This window comes from Heteronotia binoei, chromosome 9, assembly GCF_032191835.1.
Source record: "Heteronotia binoei isolate CCM8104 ecotype False Entrance Well chromosome 9, APGP_CSIRO_Hbin_v1, whole genome shotgun sequence".
Taxonomy (NCBI): domain Eukaryota; kingdom Metazoa; phylum Chordata; class Lepidosauria; order Squamata; family Gekkonidae; genus Heteronotia; species Heteronotia binoei.
Window position 1 is genome coordinate 73,672,145 of NC_083231.1, and position 9,242 is coordinate 73,681,386.

Sequence of the window (9,242 nt, forward strand, 5' to 3'; positions counted from 1 at the left end):
ATCTACTCCTTCTTCTCCCAACTTCCCCATATTTTGTTCCACCTCCATTTCCCTTTCCATTCCTGCTCAGTCTCTGAGCTACAATCTAAGATTTTTGAGCAAATTTGATGGGAATTTATATTTCAAGGCAATAATATTTTGGCTTTGGCTCTTTATAAATCAGATTAAAATAATGTATTCATTGCCACAGGAACAGATTTATGATTAATGGCACTTTCCTTTAATTTGTATCTATTTTGAAACATTTGAAATAACTATTAATCTAATAATATTTATTTGGATGTTAGTAACTCAATTTATGTTGCTTGCTATGCACACAGAGCTGATACTATAATGGCTGTGAACATTAAGACCACAAACAACATTTTACTCTCAAAACAGATGAGAAATTGACTATCGATAATTGATTGATGCCCCTTATGTGGGGGAAGGGGAAAACATCTTTATTTAAGCTGTACATTATATAGAAAAAAGAATTTAAATGGTTCAGCAGTTTCTGATGTCTGCATACATTCTATGGCAGTTGAATAACTGGGTGGAATAATTATATTAGGAATGAAAATTTGTATTGAACAAGTTTATACTAGAATTTTGAGGAAAGCATTAATGTGGAATGGGCAATGCCTAAGGACAGAACCCTTTTAATAGAAGATTATTAAATATCTGCAATAGGTATAGGCAAGTTTTAGAAAACAAAAGTATTAAATATTAAATATCTTAAATAGATGTGTACACTTAAAAAATTCTATTTCATTTAGAGATTTCAGAAAGGACATGATTTTCATTAACCCAAAAGTGTTGATATCATTATGGTAATCTATTTTGAAGACATTTTTTGGTTTTGGGATTATAGGCACCCAAAATGCATACCCTTAAAAATAATGGATTTAAACTAACTTATTACATGGCACACACATATGCACACACACATACACATCCCAAGGCAGCAGGAAATCTGGCCTTCAGAGTGACCTGATGTTTCGAATGGCTAGGTCTACCCCCACTGTTTCAATGAGCAGCAGACTTGGCCCTGGAACCCCTGGCAATAGTGGAAGTGCGGCGCTTAACAGGATATTTAAAGCACTGTAGTTACACTTCTGCCAAGCTGGACAATACTCTCTTTCTCTCTCTGCCTCCTGCTGTCACCCTGAACCTGAAACACTCCCCATATTTCAGAGGAAAACTTTTTTGGGGGGGGGGCTTCACCCAAAACTTCAGGAGTGCTTTGGTTTCTTAGTTTTCCCAACCCAAAAGAAAACAGTGATTTTCTGGCATCATTTCAGTTTGGAAATCCAAATGCACATTCCATTCTGCAATAAATTGAGAATAGTTTTATGTTTGGATAAAAGTTTGTGGCTATTTAATGCCTGATAAAAACTGAAACAAGCATAAAAAAATAAAATAAGAACATTCTGCAGCACATTGACAGAATAGAACATATGAACATATGAAGCTGCCTTCTACTGAATCAGACCTTTGGTCCATCAAAGTCAGTATTGTCTTCTCAGACTGGCAGCGGCTCTCCAGGGTCTCAAGCTGAGATTTTTCATACCTATTTGCCTGGACCCTTTTTTGGAGATGCCAGGGATTGAACCTGGGACCTTCTGCTTCCCAAGCAGATGCTCTACCACTGAGCCACAGCCCCATTCACAAACAACAAAGGTAAATGCTTTGACCAACATCAGGAATTGATGGAAGCAATTGGGATACCTTTGTATGAATGTTTGTCCATAAAAAATATTTCTTGTCAGAATGGTTTAAACAATTCCTAGTGAAATGTGATTTGACAAAATTGAAATACAATTTTTAAAACTACCTCACAAGTTAGCATAGATTTATCAATTTATGTTGTTTATAGGTACAACTAGTAGCCACAAAATGGGGCAAATATAAAAATAGCACATTGGAAAACTGTTCCTCACATATTAATGGCACATCTGATGTACATTGTAATGTACTCTTACCAGGTGTGTAATGTTAAGAACTCTTACCAGGTGTAACGTTAAGAACTCTTACCAACTTTTGTGATTCACAGACAATAATGCCTATATGTAGTGGTTGAGGAAATTTTGTTTCACGGTATCCAAAGAAGTTTGCTTGCAAACAAATACCTTGAATAAAAATTTGCTGGACTTTAAGGTGTCACTGGACTTAAACTTTGTCCTGCTGCTTCAGGTCAACATGGTTCCCCATCTGAATCTTTTGTGACTCATGTCTATTATGTTTTCATTTGACATTCTACAGCAAATTCCCTGAACATTAGCTGAAGAAAGTAAATAAAGTGTACTTGTTTTATTTATATTCTTCCAAATTACTTACTTAACTTCCATTAAACAATGATCAACTATTATATTATTGCTGATAGTTGAGGAAACATGATATTGGGAAGTGATGGAAGGAACTCAAATCTGAAATAGCATTTTAAAAAATTCTGCTATCGTTAATGGTAAACCCTTTGGTATTCTAATGCAATTTTCTTCTAATAGCTATATTTTTAGAACTTTGTCATAGACAAACATACTGAATTTTAAAGCAACATCAAGAATTAGTCAAAGAAAATATAACGAAAGCATTTTATACCAATTATATTTAAATTGGACAGCCAGATTATTACAATTACAGAGTTGAAATTTATTGTCCCACAACTCAAAAACATTGTACATCTAATTAAAAAAACCCTGTATTTTTTCCACTAAAAACTTCCATATTGTAATTCTGGTTTGTGGTCTGCCAAGGGGACTAATTAATCTTACAGATATACCACAGAGACTGCTTGTATTCAATCTTTTAAGTAACTAGAATTCATAAGGTGAAGCTGTAAAGGGAGATCACTAGAGACTTGCAGATAGGTTGGAATAAAAATTGAATAGGAGATGTCTTGTTGAATACCTCTTCATTCTTGCAATACACAAGAATTCTGATTATAAAAAAGTTGAAATAAGCTCAGCAAATCAGGAGATCAATATAAACCTTTGGCTAGCTTGAAAGGGCTGTGACTAGAGCTCTTGCTAGTAGACCAGATCTTGTTCATAGACCAGTGGCTAAAGCCACTCGAGTAACTGTGCCCCCTTAGGCTCTCCTCAGAAGGGCCCTGGAATTATGGGAGTCCCAAGAACAGTTTGGAGTGTGATGTAAGGGCTTCCATCTCCATCTTATATGACAAAGTATCCTTGGACTTTGAATCCAAGCCTATGTTTTGTCAAACAGCTTTGAAGATTTGGGGGATTACATTACATATCAGCTTCCCAGTGATCTTATAAATAGACAAATTATTATGTGTGTGCATGTGAATTTGTGTGCAAGCAATCTGTGGTAGAAAATTGTGAAAGGGAAATAAAAGCCTCATCCAGATTTACCCCCCACCTAAAGAAAACCCAATAAGTATCTTTGGCTCATTAACAGGCATTGGGAACTGGACTAACAGGGAAACTTTTCTGCAGTGAACAAGAGCATGCCACTATTCTTGAACTGATTTCACTTATTCTAAGTAATTTTAGCTGACCAGTTTAGAAGCTGACCTTTCAGTATCACTATCAGGCAACAAAAACTGCACAAGAGAAATGACTAATGAAAGCAAGCATGGCATAGTGGTTAAAGTGTTGGTCTAGAATGTGGGAGACCCAAATTTCTAGCCCTACACTGAAATGGAAGCTTCCTAGTTGACCTTAGACCACTCTCAGCCTAACCAATCTTGTTGGGTTGTTATGAGGAAAAAAATTGAGAGAATAATGATGTAAACTGCTTTGGGTTACCATTGAGAAAATTGTGAAGTATAAATGTACTAAATAAACAATAGGCTGTACCTATTGCTCAAGTTTGTTTTTTTCTTCTTCTACCATGTTGCCTTCAATCATTCCCAAATTCTACTGCCTGAGGTTTCCTCTTCAGTTTGCCTTATAACAAGATTAAGGCTGGTTCTCCCTGATCATAAGTGGCAGCTTTTGCTTCAGCTTCATCATACCATCTTCATTTTCTGGTGGTAGTATTTGCATTGTAATGCATGAAACTATGCCATCAGTGATTTCTTCTCCAAAAATGGTCAAAATGTAGGAGGGAGGGGGCTTGGCACAGTATTAGAGTGCACACGTTGCATGTACAAGTATCAGATTTGGTCCCTTGCATCAGGAATGTGCACATCAAATCACAGACTGAAAATAAACCTGGAAAATGACTTTTGGGGCTCATACTATGAATATATGGAATGACAAACAGAATTATAGAATTACATAACATTACAAAAAAATGGGGGGGGGGGTAGAATAGGGAGCTTTCTGGGGGTCTGAATAAGAAAGAATGGGAACCACCCATTGAGCAGAATTCCCCAAAAACACAAAACCTGATCAGAACAGTTTTTAAATTCAGAGGGAAATTCAGAAGAAAATAAACCCAAACCTGTATATGCATAGCCCAAAGTTTGGGATTATGGTACTGATGCCCCCCACAAACTCTGAATCTGAATTTTACTGATTTCCTTTTAATATTTAGAGGATTTCATGTAGGTGGTTCTGAGAAAGAAACTTTTGAGAACTTCTGCCAGTCAGAGGACACAACAAAGCCTCAATTATAGATCCAGTAGTCTGACTTACTATAAGACAGTTTCATAGGTCAAAGGAGGAGTACACACACACTTTATATATAGCCCATTGTGATGGAAAGTAAATTATTCATGCTGTAACCTGGTCTGAGTACCTTGAGAGACAGGGGATTTAAATGGAATTCTTCAGTTGAGAGCGTCAGTTAAAGAGTAACAGAAGTGACAATTAAAAACTGACAGTTGACTGGGAAAGAAGGCTGAAGGAGTGAGATTATCAAGAAGGGACCCCATTCTAGCCTGAGGAAATAGCCCTAGAAAGGGGTGGTGGTGTGATCCCAATCCAGACTGAAGAAGAGGATCAAGAAGAATCCTGAGTTAAGGAAGTGGGAACTTTAGCCCTTCCCTAACAAGTCTGAGAGAAACAGTTATTTGTTTGTGGCATTTATTTGTATACAGTTACCACATTCCTGTTGCTTGTTCACCTTGATTCAATTTGACAAATAAAACAATTTATTGTTTTTGAACTATCACCAGGCTCTTGTAAGCCATTTTCAAAATAGGTCCCAGGATTTTAGTATTTACCTCAGTTCCCCAGGCAGGGTTCTCTCTCTCTCGGCTTGGCTTCGCGAACGAAGATTTAAGAAGGGAGCAATAGTCCACGTCTGCTGCAAGCTCGCTGGTGGCTGACAAGACCAATGCGGGACAGGCAGGTCCGGCCACAGTGGCTGAAGGGAAAAGTCTGATTTAGGGTTGGTGCGATTCTTCCTCAATCTCCTTTTGTCCTCAAGACCAGCTATGCGTGCGTTCTCAAAGGAAGAGACAGCCTGGTGGATGGTGTGTCTCCATGCTTTGCGATCTGAGGCTAGGTCAGACCACTGGTGATGGTTGATGCGACAGGTGCCAAGGGATTTCTTCAAGGAGTCCTTGTACCTCTTCTTTGGTGCCCCTCTATTTCGATGGCCGGTGGAGAGTTCGCCATACAGGGCAATCTTGGGAAGGCGGTGGTTTTCCATCCTAGAAATATGCCCTGCCCAGCGCAGCTGCGTCTTCAGCAGCAGTGCCTCGATACTGGTAACCTCCGCCCGCTTAAGGACTTCAGTGTTGGTCACAAAGTCACTCCAGTGGATGTTGAGGATGGTGCGAAGGCAGCGCTGATGAAAGCGCTCGAGGAGTCGCAGGTGATGACGGTATAAAACCCATGATTCAGAGCCGTAGATGAGGGTTGTCATCACAACCGCTTTGTAAACATTGATCTTTGTGCCTTTTTTCAGATGCTTGTTGCTCCACACTCTTTTGTGCAGGCGGCCAAAGGCACGGTTTGCCTTTGCCAGCCTGTTGTCAATCTCCTTGTCAATCTTGGCATCTGAGGAGATGATGCACCCCAGGTAGCTGAACTGCTGGACTGTCTTCAGAACTGATTCACCCACAGTGATGCAGGGAGGGTGATAATCTTCCTGGGATGCAGGCTGGTGGAGAACTTCTGTCTTCTTCAGACTAACTTCTAGGCCGAATAGCTTGGCAGCCTCTGCAAAGCAGGACATCATATGCTGCAGAGCTGATACCGAGTGGGAGATGAGTGCAGCATCATCAGCAAACAGTAGCTCTCGGATGAGTTTTTCCATCGTCTTGGAGTGGGCCTTTAGTCGCCTCAGGTTGAACAGGCTGCCATCGGTGCGATAGCGGATGTAGACACCATCGTCATCATCTAGATCTACTGCGGCTCTTTGAAGCATCATGCTAAAGAAGATCGTAAAGAGAGTTGGCGCGAGAACGCAGCCTTGCTTTACACCTGTGCCTATTGGGAAGGGCTCCGAGAGGTCGTTGCAGTGTCTGACTTGGCCTCGCTGGTCTTCGTGTAGCTGGATGATCATGCTGAGGAACCTTGGGGGACATCCTAAACGTTCCAAGATTTGCCACAGGCCTTTCCTGCTAACGGTATCGAAGGCTTTGGTAAGGTCGACAAAAGTCACATACAGAGCCTTGTTCTGTTCCCTGCATTTCTCTTGGAGCTGCCTGAGAACAAATACCATGTCGGTGGTGCTCCTGTTAGCTCTGAAGCCGCACTGGCTCTCTGGGAGGAGTTCTTCTGCAATGGTGGGCACCAGTCTGTTCAGGAGTATTCTGGCAAGGATTTTGCCTGCGATGGAGAGCAGGGTTATCCCCCGGTAGTTGGAGCAGTCTGACTTTTCCCCTTTGTTCTTGTATAGGGTGATGATGATTGCATCGCGAAAGTCCTGTGGTAATTTGCCTTGTTCCCAGCAGGTGACAAGTACTTTGTGAAGTGAGCTATGTAGTACTGTGCCCCCATGCTTCCAGATCTCTGGTGGGTTAGCATATATTTAAATAGATTCAACCAACTGTGTAATGTCAAGTCTTCTGCAATGCCTAGTTAGTTTAGTCACAAACTCTGGTTCAGGAAAAGGATCCTGGGTAAAACCATTCTGTATTCAGATGCTGCTAGCTGAAACTCTCCTTCCCCCACCTCCCTTCCTTTGTTATGTAGCTGGCCGGGGAAGTGGAAAACAACCCAAGCTCGCCCAACTACCTTAGTGGGACCGGTGGGGCCCCGCCGATGCTTCAGGTGCGGGGACCCGAACCACCTGGCCTCCAACTGCCCACACCCCCCGCCACTACGGGCCCTGCCGGCCCCACCTAAGCCGATAGCCCCCACTCCGAAGAAAGCCCCCGGCCGCCCTAAGGATGCGGTGAAGAGCAGCGCGGTAGCAGTGCAGGAGGAGCTGATGGTGGAAGAAGTGCTCCTGTCTGCGGAGCTGGCCGACCTGGCGTGGGTGGAAGAGCCGGCAGGAAACGAGCCCGACCTGCTGCTCTGAAGGGTGCCCAACAGCAGGTCGATCACGACGAGGTGCCGCTGACGGTGAGAGTGATGGGGAGATTGCATTTTGTGACTGTGAAACTGTTGAACCCTAAGCTACGGAGGTTCCTACAGATATGAGCCCTTATAGACTCGGGGTGTAACAGAGAACTGATCTCCCCCAAAGTGGTGGAGGCTTTGGGACTAGAGAGCTCACAGCTACCCCACCCCATGCTGTTTGAGCAAATGGATGGGTCCATGATGTGCAGAGAGCCCTGCACACGGGAGACACAGCCATGTCCCATGGGGATTGAGGAACATTGGGATCAGGAGTTTTTTGTGATTGCCCTTTCGTGCTCGTACCCGGTAGTGCTGGGGGTGGGATGGTTAGAAAAGCACGAACCCCTAATCCGGTGGAGGGCGCAAACCATCAGGTTCCTGGACCCTGGGTGCAAAAACCACCTCTGGAACACGGCGTGGGGGCCGAAAGCCCCCGCCGCGAAAGAGAGGGCGTGTGTGATGGTGGAGGAAGTGCACCCAGTCCCCAAGGTTTACTGCGACCTGATGGAGGTATTTAGCGAGAAGGAAGCCAACCAATTACCCCCTCACTGGAGCACGGACTGTGCTATAGAACTAATCCCAGGGGAAACCCTACCCCGAGCCAAATTATACCAAATGGGGTGGGCGGAAAAGAAGGAACTCCACAAGTTCCTAGACCAAAACCTGGCGAGGGGGTTCATCTGACTGGCCACGGCCCCCCACGCCACACCCATCCTGTTTAGGAAGAAAAAGGACAACTCGCTTAGACTTTGTACTGACTTTCGCGGAATTAATGCGATCTCCATGTCAAACGCCTCCCCATCCCCCTCATCCGGGACTTGCTGAGCACGGTGGCGGGGGGGGGGGATTTTCAGCAAGCTGGACTTACGAGATGCGTATTTCCGGGTGCGCATCAAGGAAGGGGACGAGTGGAAAATGGCTTTCAACACACTGATAGGACAGTTTGAATATTTGGTGATGCCGTTTGGGCTGCAGGGAGCCCCGGGGGTGTTCATGAACTTTATCAATGATGTGTTGAGAAAATACCTGTACAAGGGGGTGGTGGTGTACCTGGATGACATCATTATTTACTCCCAAGACGAGCAGTCCCATGTAAAACTGGTGAGGGAGGTGCTCAGCATGTTGCTGGAGCACCAACTGTACGCCAAACTGTCCAAGTGTGAGTTCCACCGGACGGAACTAGACTACCTAGGCTTTCGGGTGTCTGAACGCGGCCTGGCCATGGACCCCACAAAGGTCCAAGCAGTACTAGAGTGGGCCCCCCCGAGGACACGTAGACAGCTCCAATCGTTCCTCAGGTTCGCAAATTTATACAGGCAATTCATAGAGGGGTTTGCCCGGATTGCCCTACCCTTGACCGATCTCCTAAAGACCAAAGGCAAGGGTCTGGAAGCCAAACGGCCACGGGCCGGGCTAAAATGGACGCCTGAGTGCCAGGATGCGTTCGATCGCCTGAAGAGCCTGTTCACTAGCGAGCCCGTCCTAAGCCACCCGGACGAGCAAAGGGCCTTCGTGGTTCAATGCGACGCTTCCGACGTGGCCGTGGGAGCCATACTCATGCAACAGGATGGGGAGGGAAAACTGCGACCCTGAGCCTTCATCTCCCAAAAGTTTTCAGACGAGCAGCGCAACTGGTCGGTTTGGGACAAAGAGGCGTTCGCTGTCATGTTCGCTCTGAAAACCTGGAGATCTTGGCTAGAGGGGGCAAAGCTCCCCTTCGAAGTGTGGACCGACCACAAGAACCTGGAAGCGCTGACAGGGAGGCGCAAGCTGAGTGAAAAGCAAATTAGGTGGGCTGGGTTCCTCTCCAAATTTGACTTCACCCTGAGATACATC

At 44.3% G+C, this 9,242-nt stretch overlaps 1 non-coding gene across 1 annotated transcript; it reads right to left on the reverse strand.

Moving 5' to 3' along the window:
* Positions 1-1,573: 1,573 nt before the first annotated feature.
* On the reverse strand, positions 1,574-1,645 carry TRNAP-GGG (transfer RNA proline (anticodon GGG)). Its single transcript has one exon. It is a non-coding gene; the product is annotated as a tRNA-Pro (tRNA).
* Between the last annotated feature and the right edge of the window lie 7,597 nt (positions 1,646-9,242).